The sequence below is a fragment of the Schistocerca gregaria genome, chromosome 7 (genome assembly GCF_023897955.1).
Source record: "Schistocerca gregaria isolate iqSchGreg1 chromosome 7, iqSchGreg1.2, whole genome shotgun sequence".
NCBI lineage: Eukaryota > Metazoa > Arthropoda > Insecta > Orthoptera > Acrididae > Schistocerca > Schistocerca gregaria.
This window is the reverse complement of record NC_064926.1, coordinates 242,563,387-242,577,731: the sequence shown is the minus strand read 5'-3', so window position 1 is coordinate 242,577,731 and position 14,345 is coordinate 242,563,387. Positions and strand designations below refer to the sequence as shown.

Below are 14,345 nucleotides of genomic sequence, written 5' to 3'. Positions count from 1 at the left end.
ATACACTAAACAGATTCAGAAGGATGTAGGTTACAGTAGGTACTGGGCGATGAAGGAGGTTGCACAGGATAGAGTAGCATGGAGAGCTGCATCAAACCAAGTCTCTGGGCTGAAGACCACAACAACAACAACAAGAACAACCTTCCTTAATGTACACAGTTACGGGTGCATGAAGTATTCTGGCAAAAATCTGTATGCCTCAGCTCTGTAATATAACAAATTTAGAGCAAACACTCTATTTTCGTCTATCCGCCTTGCGCGACTTTCTCCTTCAGTGTCATGCTGAGCTGGCTTCATACATACACCAAAAAAAAGTTTTCCATCACCTCGATTCCGGAAACTGTATAGAAAATTGTAGTAAAGATTAACATAAACATCATTTCCGCCCTTTTTATTGCTCATGCAAACCACACATTCCATGTAGTACCTCCATACAGCATCTTCAGAGATGATGCTTCAGATTGCTGTACACGCCGGTACCTCTAATACTCAGTAGCACGTCTCTTGCACTGATGCATGCCTGTGTTCATCTTGGCATACTACCTACAAGTTCATCAGTGCACTGTTGGTCCAAACTGTCACACTCCTCAACGGCGTTTGGGCGTAGATCCCTTAGAGTGGTTGGTGAGCCACGCCGTCCATAAACAGCCCTTTTCAATCCACCTTGCTGCACTCTCTGGGCAGTTTGTCTAAGGTATTCCGCCTGACCAGGTTGCCTTCGTCTCCGACGATTTCTAGTTGAAGGCATTTGCGACACTTATCGATGAAGAGAACGTGATTCCAGTCTTGAGCGGTCCATTCGGCATGTTGTTGAGTCCATCTGTTCCGCGCTGCATGGCATCGTTGTTGCTTTTTAAAGATGGACCTCGCCATGGACGACGGGAATGAAGTTGCTCTTCATGCAGCCTATTGAGCACAATTTGAGTCGTAACACGATGTCCTGTGGCTGCACGAAAAGCGTCATTCAACATGGTGGCGTTGCTTTAGGGTTCCTCCGAGCCATAATCCTTCGGTAGCGGTCATCCACTGCAGTAGTTGCCCATTGGCGGCCTGAGCGAGGCATGTCATCGACGTTTCATGTCTCTCTGTATCTCCTCCATGTCCGAAAGACATCACTTTGGTTCATTCCGAAACGCCTGGACACTTCCCTTGTTGAGAGACCTTCCTGGCACAAAGTAACAATGCGGAATTGACCGTCTAGGCATGGTCGAACTACACCGAGCTGTTTACCTCCTTCCTGGTGAAATGACTGGAACTAATCGGATGTCGGATCCCCTCGTCTAATAGACGCTGCTCATGCATGATTGTTTACATCTTTGGGTGCGTTTAGTGACAACTCTGAACATTCAAAGGGACTGTGTCTGTGATGCAATATCCACATTCAACGTCTATCTTCAGGGGTTCTGGGAACCGGGGTGATTCAAACTTTTTTGATGTGTGTAGATCAAATAAATCTCTTTTTTTAATTATCAGGATCCAACAGTCTTCAATATTTGTTTGTCCTTCTTCGCTTGGTTCTTCTGATATATTTTCGGTTTCTGTCTGTTCGTACAATGGTAGGCACTCTCCTTCTTCCATGAGAGCTTTTCACCAAGTCTGAAGATTTGTACATTCTTACAGCCACACACTTTTGCAAGATACGACTAACTCCCTTAATTTGATTATTTTATCTTCAAAGCAAGTCTATGTTGATGGATCTGGAGTGACAGGCACTGATGTAGTGAGAGTTGGCTGCTTCTGTGTCACAGAAGCGAAATGCTTTCGACAGATTATCTTATCTTTTTGGTAGCTGCCTCACCATGGATAGATTAAGTGGGTTATTGTGTATGTCATATAATATGGGTACTGCATCCCATATGAGATTATTCTTTTCTTATATACTTACAGGGTGTTTCAAAAATGACCGGTATACTTGAAACGGCAATACAAACTAAACGAGCAGCGATAGAAATGTACCGTTTGTTGCAATATGCTTGGGACAACAGTACATTTTCAGGTAGACAAACTTTCGAAATTACAGTAGTTACAATTGTCAACAACAGATGGCGCTGCGGTCTGGGAAACTCTATAGTACAATATTTTCCACATATCCACCATGCGTAGCAATAATATGGCGTAGTCTCTGAATGAAATTACCCGAAACCTTTGACAACGTGTCTGGCGGAATGGCTTCACATGCAGATGAGATGTACTGCTTCAGCTGTTCAATTGTTTCTGGATTCTGGCGGTACACCTGGTCTTTCAAGTGCCCCCACAGAAAGAAGTCACAGGGGTTCATGTCTGGCGAATAGGGAGGCCAATCCACGCCACCTCCTGTATGTTTCGGATAGCCCAAAGCAATCACACGATCATCGAAATATTCATTCAGGAAATTAAAGACGTCGGCCGTGCGATGTGGCCGGGCACCATCTTACATAAATCACGAGGTGTTCGCAGTGTCGTCTAAGGCAGTTTGTACCGCCACAAATTCACGATGAATGTCCAGATAGCGTGATGCAGTAATCGTTTCGGATCTGAAAAATGGGTCAATGATTCCTTTGGAAGAAATGGCGGCCCAGACCAGTACTTTTTGAGGATGCAGGGACGATGGGACTGCAACATGGGGCTTTTCGGTTCCCCATATGCGACAGTTCTGTTTATTGACGAAGCCGTCCAGGTAAAAATAAGCTTTGTCAGTAAACCAAATGCTGCCCACATGCATATCACCGTCACCAATCCTGTGCACAATATCGTTAGCGAATGTCTCTCGTGCAGCAATGGTAGCGGCACTGAGGGGTTGCGGCGTTTGAATTTTGTATGGATAGAGGTGTAAACTCTGGCGCATGAGACGATACGTGGACGTTTGCGTCATTTGGACCGCAGCTGCAACTCGGCGAACGGAAACCCGAGGCCGCTGTTTGATCACCTGCTGCACTAGCTGCGCGTTGCCCTCTGTGGTTGCCGTACGTGGTCGCCCTACCTTTCCAGCACGTTCATCCGTCACGTTCCCAGTCCGTTGAAATTTTTCAAACAGATCCTTTATTGTATCGCTTTTCGGTCCTTTGGTTACATTAAACCTCCATTGAAAACTTCGTCTTGTTGCAACAACACTGTGTTCTAGGCGGTGGAATTCCAACATCAGAAAAATCCTCTGTTCTAAGGAATAAACCATGTTGTCCACATCACACTTGCATGTTGTGAACAGCACACGCTTACAGCAGAAAGACGACGTACAGAATGGCGCACCCACAGACTGCGTTGTGTTCTATATCTTTCACGTCACTTGCAGCGCCATCTGTTGTTGAAAATTGTAACTACTGTAATTTCGAAAGTTTGTCCGCCTGAAAATGTACTGTTGTCCCAAGCATATTGCAACAAATGGTGTATTTCTATCGCTGATCGTTTAGTTTTTATTGCGTTTCAAATATACCGGTCATTTTTGAAACAACCTGTACATTTTCTTTGAGACATGTAGGTCTCAACGTTATCTGCTATAATGATAGAAGCTGAAGAAATAAATTAAAATCTATGCCACGGCTATGACTCGAACCGATGTATTCTGCTTGCTAGGGAAATGTGTCAGCCATTGCTTCACAGTAGCAGTGTAGATAACTTATCTGCACAGACTGCCTGCTGTGACGCAGCATGTGAAAGTTGTTGTATTTGGACGGGTTACTCCTGTAACTGAAATATCATATCTGAAGATGGTTCTAAAGGAACCGAAACCGGTCATATAAATAAACATTTTGCAATCAAGACGGATTAAAAGTTATACTTGACATTCCAATTGAAAATGGGACTTTTTGTGTAAGAGATTCCGTCACGTGTCCACCTTGACTGGAATATCGGTACATACTATTATCATTCATGGTCATGTTACCTTCTAAAACGCCCTGTAGGTCATAGCATGCCTGATAAATTATTTGATATAATTTTTTAATGTACTGTAAAGTAATGAATCTCTTTTCTATTCAGTGTGAATTTCGTTGTTGATTCAGAAGGTTCTATATACGCCTGAATACCATACAAAAGAAGACTTTTTTTTGTATAGCACTTCGTTTACAAGTCTAGTGTTGATTTACCTGTTTCTTTTAAACATTTCTTTTTCCTTACGCAGGCACATGGTTATACACTGAGGTGACGTGCGATATCGATATGTACAGATAACATGGCGGCAGTATAGAATACACAAGGTATAAAAGGGCACTGCATTGACAGAATTGTCGTTTGTGCTAAGGTGACTCGTGTGAAAAGATTTCCGACGTGGTTACGGCTGTACGACGGGAATTAACAGATTTCGAACGGGGAATGGCGGTTGGAGGTAGACCTGTGAACATTCCATTTCCGAAATTGTTAGCGGATTCAATATACCAATATCCACAGCGTCAACATCGTGCCGAGAATACCACATGTCAAACTTTACCACTCCCATGGACAATGCAGTGGCCGACGGCGTTCACTTAACGACCGAGAGCAGTGGGGTTTCCATAGAGTTGTCAGTGCTAACAGACAAGCAACACTGCGTGAAATAACTGTAGAAATCTACTTGGGACGTATGACGAACATAACCGTCAGAACAGTGCGGTAAAATGTGGCGCTAATGTGCTGTAGTTGCAGACGAGCGACGCAAAGTGCCTTTGCTGATAGAATGACATCGCCTGCAGCGCCTCTCCTGGACTCGTGACCATATCGGCTAGACCCTAGACGACTAGAAACTGTGTTCTGGTCAGATGAGTCGTGATCTTTGTTGGTAAGAGTTGAAGTCAGGTTTCAAGTGTTGGGCAGACCCCCACAAAGCCATGGATTCAAGTTGTCAACAGGACACTGTGCAAATTGGTGGTGTCTCCATAATGCTGTAATCTGTGCTTACAGAGAATAAACTGAGTCCTCTGGTGCAACTGGCCCTATCACTAACTAGAAATGGTTATGTTCCTCTACTTATAGAGAATTTGCAGCTATTCATTTACTTTATGCTCCCAAACAACTATGTCATGTGAGACGACCACAACGGTTCGTGATTAGATTTTAGGACATTCTGGACAATTTGAGCAAATGATTTTTGGTCACCCAGATCAAAGACATGAATACCATCGAACATTTATGGCGCATAATCGAGAGATCAGTTCGCACACAACGTCCTGCACCGGCAACACTTTCGCTATTATGGAAGGCTATAGAGGCAGCGTGGCTTAGTAATTCTGCAGAGGACTTCCAAGGACTGGTGGAACCCAATACCACATCTATCTGCTGAAAAAAGTGATTCGGCACGATATCAGAAAGTATCCCATGACTTTTGTCATCTCAGCTTATGTGCTCACTGTCTGCAACAGGCCACATAGTGACTGAATTCCCTGTTTAATTGCCTTGGCACTCAAAACTTGGTGGTACATTTCACTGCACCTTGAGTATTATTTTATATTACTTGATTTTTAAGCAATTGTGGATATGTACATCTACAATGTACTGATGGCAAATGTAGAAGTACGTACAGCACACGCTGCAAATCGACATTCGACAAATACTCAGAGGAAAGCTCTCTTTTGTGTGTTCAGAAGTCAGAGTATTTTCTCATTACGTAAGACTGAGAGTTGTTTCACGTTATGCATATTGCATTAACATATGCACTGCACGGTAAATCGTCTACGAGGCGAATTTAATTACACCAACGGCCTCATAATCTTTGCTTCGCCTTAGTTACGTTTATTCCTCTTCCATTAATGACTAGTTACCCCTTTCTCGTACGTATGACTTGGTTTCCGTTGCAGTTGCGAAGGATAAGTGTTGTCGACATAATTTATAGCCAGATGCGTTTATATTAGGGCATTTTGCTCAAAAGGCTGTAATCAACAGTATGGTTCAGTGGCCACGTGGCAACTCGAATTTTTGTAAATTTTTATGTTTATAGTACGTGACGTTTAGCACTCAAATGTCTGTTACCTAATGGTGATCGATACAACTCTCAAAAATGTCGAGTACGTCGATTTTTAAGTTTTACGAACGTGGTTAACATTCCCAAGGACGGTTGCATTAGCACTCAAATATCTGTTACCTAATGGTGATCGATACAACTCTCAAAAAATGTCGAGTACGTCAATTTTTAAGTTTTACGAACGTGGTTAACATTGTCAAGGCCGGTTGCATTTTTCGGCAGACAGCTTGCTCCTCTGGTTGCATCCGCTTCGGAGGTACATCTACCAAAACTAAAATGATGCAGAGAGGATTAGCATGGTCCCTGTACCTGAATGATATACAACGACATGAAAAAAGTGGTATAATGCTCGCCTGGTATGTGGCCATGTAAGGTGAAGCGATTTTTCATAAAAATGGCGGATAGATAGGAATTAACTATCACATATTTGATGAATTTTGTGTTTAAATTACGTAGGTATTCCAACTGAACGAAAAAAATTATGACAAACGAGACTCGAACCAGCGGTCTAGGGATGACTAGTTTCGAGTACTAACGATTTTCTTCCATCTTTATTTATTTTACACTTCGCTTAAAAGCTTATAGAACATGCATGTCTGTTTAAAGATCTGCAACAACAGGTATTCGTGCCCTCCTCCCCCAACCCCCCCACCCTCTCCAGGGCAGACAATCATTTTACTTTAGAGTGGGCTACACTGCATGTCGAAACATCAGCCAGAACTTTAGGGTATTAAAGACGCTCTCGGATCGTCGAGGTCTACATTCTCGAGAATTTTTTAGAGTTGCATCGAACTGCTATAGTCGATTGATATTTGAATTATGAACTGCAGTTACTATAAATATTAAAGATTAGAAAATTTAGATTGCCATGTGGTTTTCTTGTCACTGCTAAGCGTGATCAGTCATTAGATTGGTAATTATGTGTGGTAAATGAACTTAGTGAAGTTTTAAATCGTTGGAATTTGAGAGACGAAGAGACCCAGGACAACAATCGAGATTAATTTAAGGAAAGCAAGTGGAAGGGTGGCCCAACTTGATGCGTCATTTACCATTTCCAAAGGAATATATTTATTTAATAACAAGCCTGTCATTAGCTAACTTACAGTTACCAAGATTCTTGCCACATTCATACAGATTGTTGAGCTTTATAAATTAATGTCACAATGCATAAGGACATTTGCATTATACATAATATTACAAATGGTGCTCGAAGAACATATCAGCTGTGCAACACAATGGTGTCGCGATTACAAACAGTTAACCGATTAAATAAATCTGAAGCACTCTGTCTGCGCCACTAGCATTACAAGAGTGGGATAATCCCACAACAGGATTTGAATGTGCCGGCCGGGATGGCCAAGCGGTTCTAGGCCCTACAGTTTGGAACCGCATGACCGCTACGGTTGCAGGTTTGAATCCTGCCTCGAGCATGGATGTGTAGTGATATTCTTAGGTTAGTTAGTAGTTCTAAGTTCTAGGGGGCTGATGACCTCATCTGTTAAGTCCCATGGTGCTCAGAGCCATTTGAACCATTTTTTATTTCAATGTAAGTTCAACAAACGTTAAACAAAAGACATTAAAAAGCATACAATTTAGCGACAACCTTGCCGCGGCACGATACTAAAATAATGGTAAGAGACTACTCAAATTGAGGCTCTAAAGGGAGTCCCGCATAAGCGCGTACGACCTGCCAACAACCAGGCCTATCCGCGGAAGCAGAAAGAAAACGCTTCCCTGGCCCAGACCAGCAGAACAGCAACGCGTCAACCGCTGTCAGCATACACCACACAACAAACAGCAAACAAGTTTCATAGAAATTAACACACACAACTATACATAAACGAGCAATTAAATATTACTTTCAAGGTAACCAACTATTAAAACTTCAGTATAGTAAGGGCCAGCTCATAAACATGCGAGTCAACCTTCCTAGCAATAACAAGAAACAATGTACAAAGTCATTTAAAACAATAATTGCATAATAATTCAAACAAGATTAAATAAATTAAGGTATACCTTTATTGGGGCCTCTTAGGAACTAATAGACGCTGCAATTTGAATACGCACCAAATCGCACATGGCCGGTTGAAATGTACGCCTGTAACCCAAAGAGCCGACCGTGGTGGCCTTGCGGTTCTAGGCGCTTCAGTCTGGAACAGCTCGACCGCTACGGTAGCAAGTTCGAATCCTGCTTCGGGCATGGATGCGTGCGGTGTCCTTAGGTTAGTTAGGTTTAAGTAGTTCTAAGTACCAGGGGACTGATGACCTCATCTGTTAAGTCCCATGGTGCTCAGAGCCATTTGAACCATTTTGTAACCCAAAGAGCTCTTCAACACGGAATAAGAGACACATGACACAACTTGCGTACCTTTAGGCTGAGCGCACTCAACTTTAATTACAGACAAAAAGTAGTAACTCACCCCAAGGAAGGTCCGCAACGTCTACAACATACAGAAATTACAATCAGTAGTATCAAATACTCAATGATAACAAACAATGACTTCAAGTACCAGCTTAACGTTGCAAAATACTAGCTTGGCGCTTAGACAAACATCTGATTGACACACGACAGCCCCAGAAGGGCTCAGTGAAAAACATAAAGGAACCGAATTCCTGGCAGATCACACCGGGTAGAATTAGCAATCTTTAAATAAAATAATTACTGAACGTTCATTATACATAATTTCAAATAAATGCCAAGGAGGCCAATAGCTTCAGGTCTCCTGGTAGGTACCAGATAATATTACTGTCTTGCTCGTAGTTGCTAACGAGTTGTCCAGTACATCCTGGCGTATTTAGTACACCACAACTGACTCACGCACTCCATATACTATAATTGACTTCAGTGAGGACGCGCGCGCATTCGCGATCCTATTGGCGCCACTTGTGCACACAGTCCATCGATTCTGACCCTCGTCGTATCATCTTTGCTTGGTTGTGTGTTCCTTCTGGGGTGTGTGGTAGTGAGTGGTGTGTGGGACACGGAGCTGGAAGTGTGTGCCTGAGTAGTCGGAGTTCTGGCGATTGCAGCGAACTGAAACCATTGACCGCTGGCCCATGGAGGCCCCTTTTTCCTACAGCGCAATGGTGTTTCGAAAAATCTATGCGGATTCTCCGGTGCCCAGAACCTGTGATGCTGTGAGTTGCCATAATCACTCAGGTGAAATCAGGCTTCCACAACGACCACCCGCTGCACCACTGTAAATAGCATTGTCCCATTTCCACTGCCCTACTCACACTGACACATTTCGCACTAAGCTCTGAACCAGTGTGAATCACGTGGAGGTCTTACATATGGTGTATACAAGGCGTGCGCGCCATGGGGTGAGATTATATATGTGCATTCACGTCCAGCCGTGTTCATTCGTCCAGGCTCTGTATTCAGGAATAATTCTAACAATTCGATAATAACAGCTGACAGTAAGCAAGAAATATCGAATACCCTTGTGTTTTGGTTGACAGTTACAAATAACGGTGGATGGTATATGCGTTCTGGGTTGACAACCTTTTCCTGTTTCAAACTGTAGGAGGTTCAGAAGTGGATTTCCAGTTGAGATAAATAATAAAATAACAGGTTTCACAAACCTGTTTCAAAGTATAGCAACCACAGTAAGGTGAACATTCTTACCAAAGCCAATAACAGCAGCACTTCGAAATTTAGAACTTCCCTGGGACTGAGTAGAGTGTGTGAATAATACGAAGTACATGAAACTCGGAGGATGTTACGTCATGCTACGTGCTTGGTTCAAACTACAACGCTGGATAAAATTTAGATGCGATATGGTTACAGATATTTTTTTTTTAATTCCTTACCTTGTTACACAAATTGTGTCTAGCTAATATTCTTCCTATTAAATAATGACCGATACAGCATCCCTGCCCTAAATATAGAAATTACTACGAATTTTCCAAGTGTTACGTTACAGTAAAAGAGTTCATTACTATTTCTTCACTATAACTTTCACTTTACTTAGTATTTGTCAGAGAATTCTATCTTATGCAGTATTTTTCATTGCGTGAGCTGGATAGCTTTGCTTCGTTTATACTCTAAAATGATCTACAAGGGTCCTTTAGAGCATTAGTTGTATTTACATTTAGCGACTTCTGCAGGGAACATCCATGTATGTGCTGATACTGTGAATAAAACAATTTTACTGGGAGTTTTAAGGTTTTCGTTTATCGTTGTTACAGGATTTCAATGGCTGAAGTTTTTGTGTTTGTTTTGTAAATTAACTCGTTAGAGATATTTTTACTTAACACTGAGATGGAAGTAAGTATTTATCATGACTCTTACCTCGGTAAAGAACATTATCTCCTGGATTTGTTTCTAGTTTGTTCTAAAAACATTCTCGTACAGGACTGTTGCTTCTTACCAAATGCACAGACAATACAGATGTTTCTACGTAATTACGTAATGTCAAAAATTAGTCATATTGTAAAAAACAAACATGATTTTGGGATACGTCATGAAAGTGCAAAGTGCCTTGGAAGTGAATGAGACGCTTCATATACTACTTTTCAGTGATATAATTGCTATATACCGTCTAGAAACGTTAAGGAGAATTAGTTAAGAAATGATAAAATTGAAGAAAACCTAAAATAACCTGTGTAATGAGTCATAAAGTTTTTATTCTTATTAAGATGAACTTCAATTAACAAGGATTCAACCTGAAGGTTATCAAACGTACTTGGTCAAGTCAGAAGCAAAAATTACGTTGCACATGTCCTTCATTTTTGTCTCTCACGAAACCGTCACAGTCATCACAAATGGCACAGTATTACTACATACTGATTTCGTGTTTTATGACAGTCGCACTGTAGCAACTGTAAACTCGACCCAACGCTGTCTGGCCAAGTTCGTACAGGTGTTGCACTATTTCTTGTATGCAGTAATTCCTCAGTACCAATCTGTCCAAGAATTCAAATTATATTGAACACTTTACGCTTGATATATCATGAAACATGAACTAATTTTCTTTCGTACTTAACATCATGTAACTGTTACTCAAAACTGACAGTATGACTAACTCCAAGATATAAATGATTACACCGCACAACAGCCATTTTGAGTCTGGTATGTGATATATCAGTCAGTACGTATTTTGGTGTCTAGAATACGAATATACATTTCATAATGTTCTATCACGTAATTTTTTAAATCTTTAAGGGGTTTTTGTTGTTCATCTGCTACATTTTAATGATTGCTATTCTTTTGTTTCTTCATCCAATCTTTTTCTTTTTCAGGAGTGCTAGGAAACCTATAAAACGTCATAGATAGCAGATGTGATAAAGAAAAGATAAAAAAATGAACAGAACATTTTTCAAATACCAAACAATAATAAGTACATATTAAATAATGTTAAGTTTAAAGTTCCGAATATCTATTCCTTGTTTGTTTTAATTCTGTCAATGTTCATCTGCACTGTTTTCGATTTTGCTGTCTATCTAGACAATGTGATTTTACCAGTGAAATAAGCACCTCAGAATTAGGTAAATCCACACCTTTACAAACCAGATGCAGAAAAAGTGGTTATATTTTATGACTAGCGTTATTGCAGTACCATATTAGTCCGCTATCTCAACAGGCAACACAGATAATACGTTTATTAGTTCTCTTAGTATAACAAGTAGCTCTTTCTCCCTTAGATTACCGTCTCCACAAGCTGTTAGCTGAATAATTTCATCCTCTGTCCACTGTGTATTTTTTTATTCACCTTACGTCCCAGAATGATAAAACTTTTGAAACACATACTACGTTTGGTTGTCTCGCCATCGTACAAAGAGCTCTGAAAGTCTTCCATAGACCGTATCTTTATTTCGAGCAGTTTCGTTTAACTTCGTCAGAAAGATAAAATTGTTTCCAACCTAAGCTATAAAATCTCACACAGTAGTTTGAGTGCTCTTAAACGAACCTTCCCTTAATACCGTGATTTTAAAACTTCACTTTATTAGAGATGCAGGGTATTCATCGCATGCTGGCATCGAAAGATAAACTGTTTCTACAGCTCTTCCTCGGCCAGTCGCCGTCTGAAACGTACTTGAAAGAGAGGTCCTCAATTTTACGGCTTGTCTCCAACGTAAAGTACAACATTTTACTACTGCTGTTATCGTAAACAAAGATGTCAACTTCGAAGCTGTGTGGCAATAACGCCCTTGTCCCGTAATCTATTTACCGTTGATGGAGACCTGTGCAGATTTTGATGATAACAAATAAAATTGAATGAACGTCCGCATCTACATAACAGCGTTGCCGGGGAAGCTTTACTGGGCTTAAAACTGACAATAAAGTAGCAGTACTATCTGTAACGTCGGAAGCAAGACAGAACAACAATATGCGTTAACGATTACGCACGTAAATTTCAGTATTTTGTACATTCTAACATACAAAAAATTTACGGGAGGAAGAACATTAAATTGGAAAGCTTTTTTTAAAAAATATAGTTCAAATGGCTCTGAGCACTATGGTATTTAACATCTGTGGTCATCAGTCCCCTAGAACTTAGAACTACTTAAACCTAACTAACCTAAGGACATCACACACATCCATGCCCGAGGCAGGATTCGAACCTGCGACCGTAGCAGTCGCGCGGTTCCGAACTGCGCGCCTAGAACCACTACACCACCGCGGCCGGCTTTAAAAATATAAAGACACCGATACCATTAGGACTACATATACTATAGCAACAGCATAGTTTAGAGTCTTTTAATGTAAATTTTTCAACATCATTTTATGACCTAATGTGAACATTGGGCGCTACACTCGAAGATGTTATAGCAGTAGAACATCGATCACATGTTTTCCCGCTGCCTCTCTATAACTTCTGTTGCTGGGACAAAAATTATACGGCAGGAACACATGTGGTGAAAAATGTAAGAAGGTAACAAAGCTCAGTACTAGTGACCCGTCGACACTAAAGTCACTGCAGTCGAAGCACAACCTCAACTTGGTAACGACTAGCGACGCGAAAGGCAGTCGATGCCTCGGTATTCACCTGATGACGTATGGAAAAGAATCAGTCATTTTTGGAAGGCAGAACGAGAATCGTAGCTCAACTACTTCAGAGTACGAGTCCAGTATCTCAACTGCTACGAGATCTCACCTGTTGAAATAGCAAAAACACGATGTAAGTACTACTGTGTCGCAAAAACTGTGTTTTCGGAAGATATTTAACTTGATAATATTCTCCTAACTTTCAGGCATACGACATGGGTCGCTAGTCGTGTGAATAAGATTGACGTACATCATACTGGAAACTCTCCGAACGATCTGAATTGCGCTTCATCTGATTGGCATACACTCCACATCATTTCCTTGTATGTCCTCTAATATCTTCTTGGTACGGTCGTTTGACTATACGGTTCCCACAAGAGACAGCGAAGGAGCTCTGTATAATAAGCAACCCACATATATCCCCCAGAATGAGATTTTCACTCTGCAGCGGAGTGTGCGCTGATATGAAACTTCCGGGCAGATTAAAACTGTGTGCCCGACCGAGACTCGAACTCGGGACCTTTGCCTTTCGCGGGCAAGTGCTCTACCAACTGAGCTACCGAAGCACGACTCACGCCCGGTACTCACAGCTTTACTTCTGCCAGTATCCGTCTCCTACCTTCCAAACTTTACAGAAGCTCTTCTGCGAACCATGCAGAACTAACACTCCTGAAAGAAAGGATACTGCGGAGACATGGCTGTGGCTAAGCCATGTCTCCGCAGTATCCTTTCTTTCAGGAGTGCTAGTTCTGCATGGTTCGCAGAAGAGCTTCTGTAAAGTTTGGAAGGTAGGAGACGGATACTGGCAGAAGTAAAGCTGTGAGTACCGGGCGTGAGTCGTGCTTCGGTAGCTCAGTTGGTAGAGCATTTGCCCGCGAAAGGCAAAGGTCCCGAGTTCGAGTCTCGGTCGAGCACACAGTTTTAATCTGCCAGGAAGTTTCATATCAGCGCACACTCCGCTGCAGAGTGAAAATCTCATTCTGGAATCATCCCCTAGGCTGTGGCTAAGCCATGTCTCCGCAGTATCCTTTCTTTCAGGAGTGTTAGTTCTGCATGGTTCGCAGAAGAGCTTCTGTAAAGTTTGGAAGGTAGGAGACGGATACTGGCAGAAGTAAATCTGTGAGTACCGGCCGTGAGTCGTGCTTCGGTAGCTCAGTTGGTAGAGCACTTGCCCGCGAAAGGCAAAGGTCCCGAGTTCGAGTCTCGGTCGAGCACAAAGTTTTAATCTGCCAGGAAGTTTCATATCAGCGCACACTCCGCTGCAGAGTGAAAATCTCATTCTGGAAACAACCCCTAGGCTGTGGCTAAGCCATGTCTCCGCAGTATCCTTTCTTTCAGGAGTGCTAGTTCTGCATGGTTCGCAGAAGAGCTTCTGTAAAGTTTGGAAGGTAGGAGACGGATACTGGCAGAAGTAAAGCTGTGAGTACCGGGCGTGAGTCGTGCTTC

The 14,345-nt window shown here is 41.9% G+C and overlaps 3 non-coding genes across 3 annotated transcripts; all 3 read left to right on the top strand.

The window, feature by feature from the left end:
* Nucleotides 1-6,149: 6,149 nt before the first annotated feature.
* On the top strand, nucleotides 6,150-6,256 carry LOC126282688 (U6 spliceosomal RNA). The gene has a single exon (XR_007551373.1). It is a non-coding gene; the product is annotated as a U6 spliceosomal RNA (small nuclear RNA).
* Nucleotides 6,257-13,739: 7,483 nt separating this feature from the next.
* On the top strand, nucleotides 13,740-13,814 carry Trnas-cga (transfer RNA serine (anticodon CGA)). Its single transcript has one exon. It is a non-coding gene; the product is annotated as a tRNA-Ser (tRNA).
* Nucleotides 13,815-14,039: 225 nt separating this feature from the next.
* Nucleotides 14,040-14,114, top strand: Trnas-cga (transfer RNA serine (anticodon CGA)). Its single transcript has one exon. It is a non-coding gene; the product is annotated as a tRNA-Ser (tRNA).
* Nucleotides 14,115-14,345: the final 231 nt, after the last annotated feature.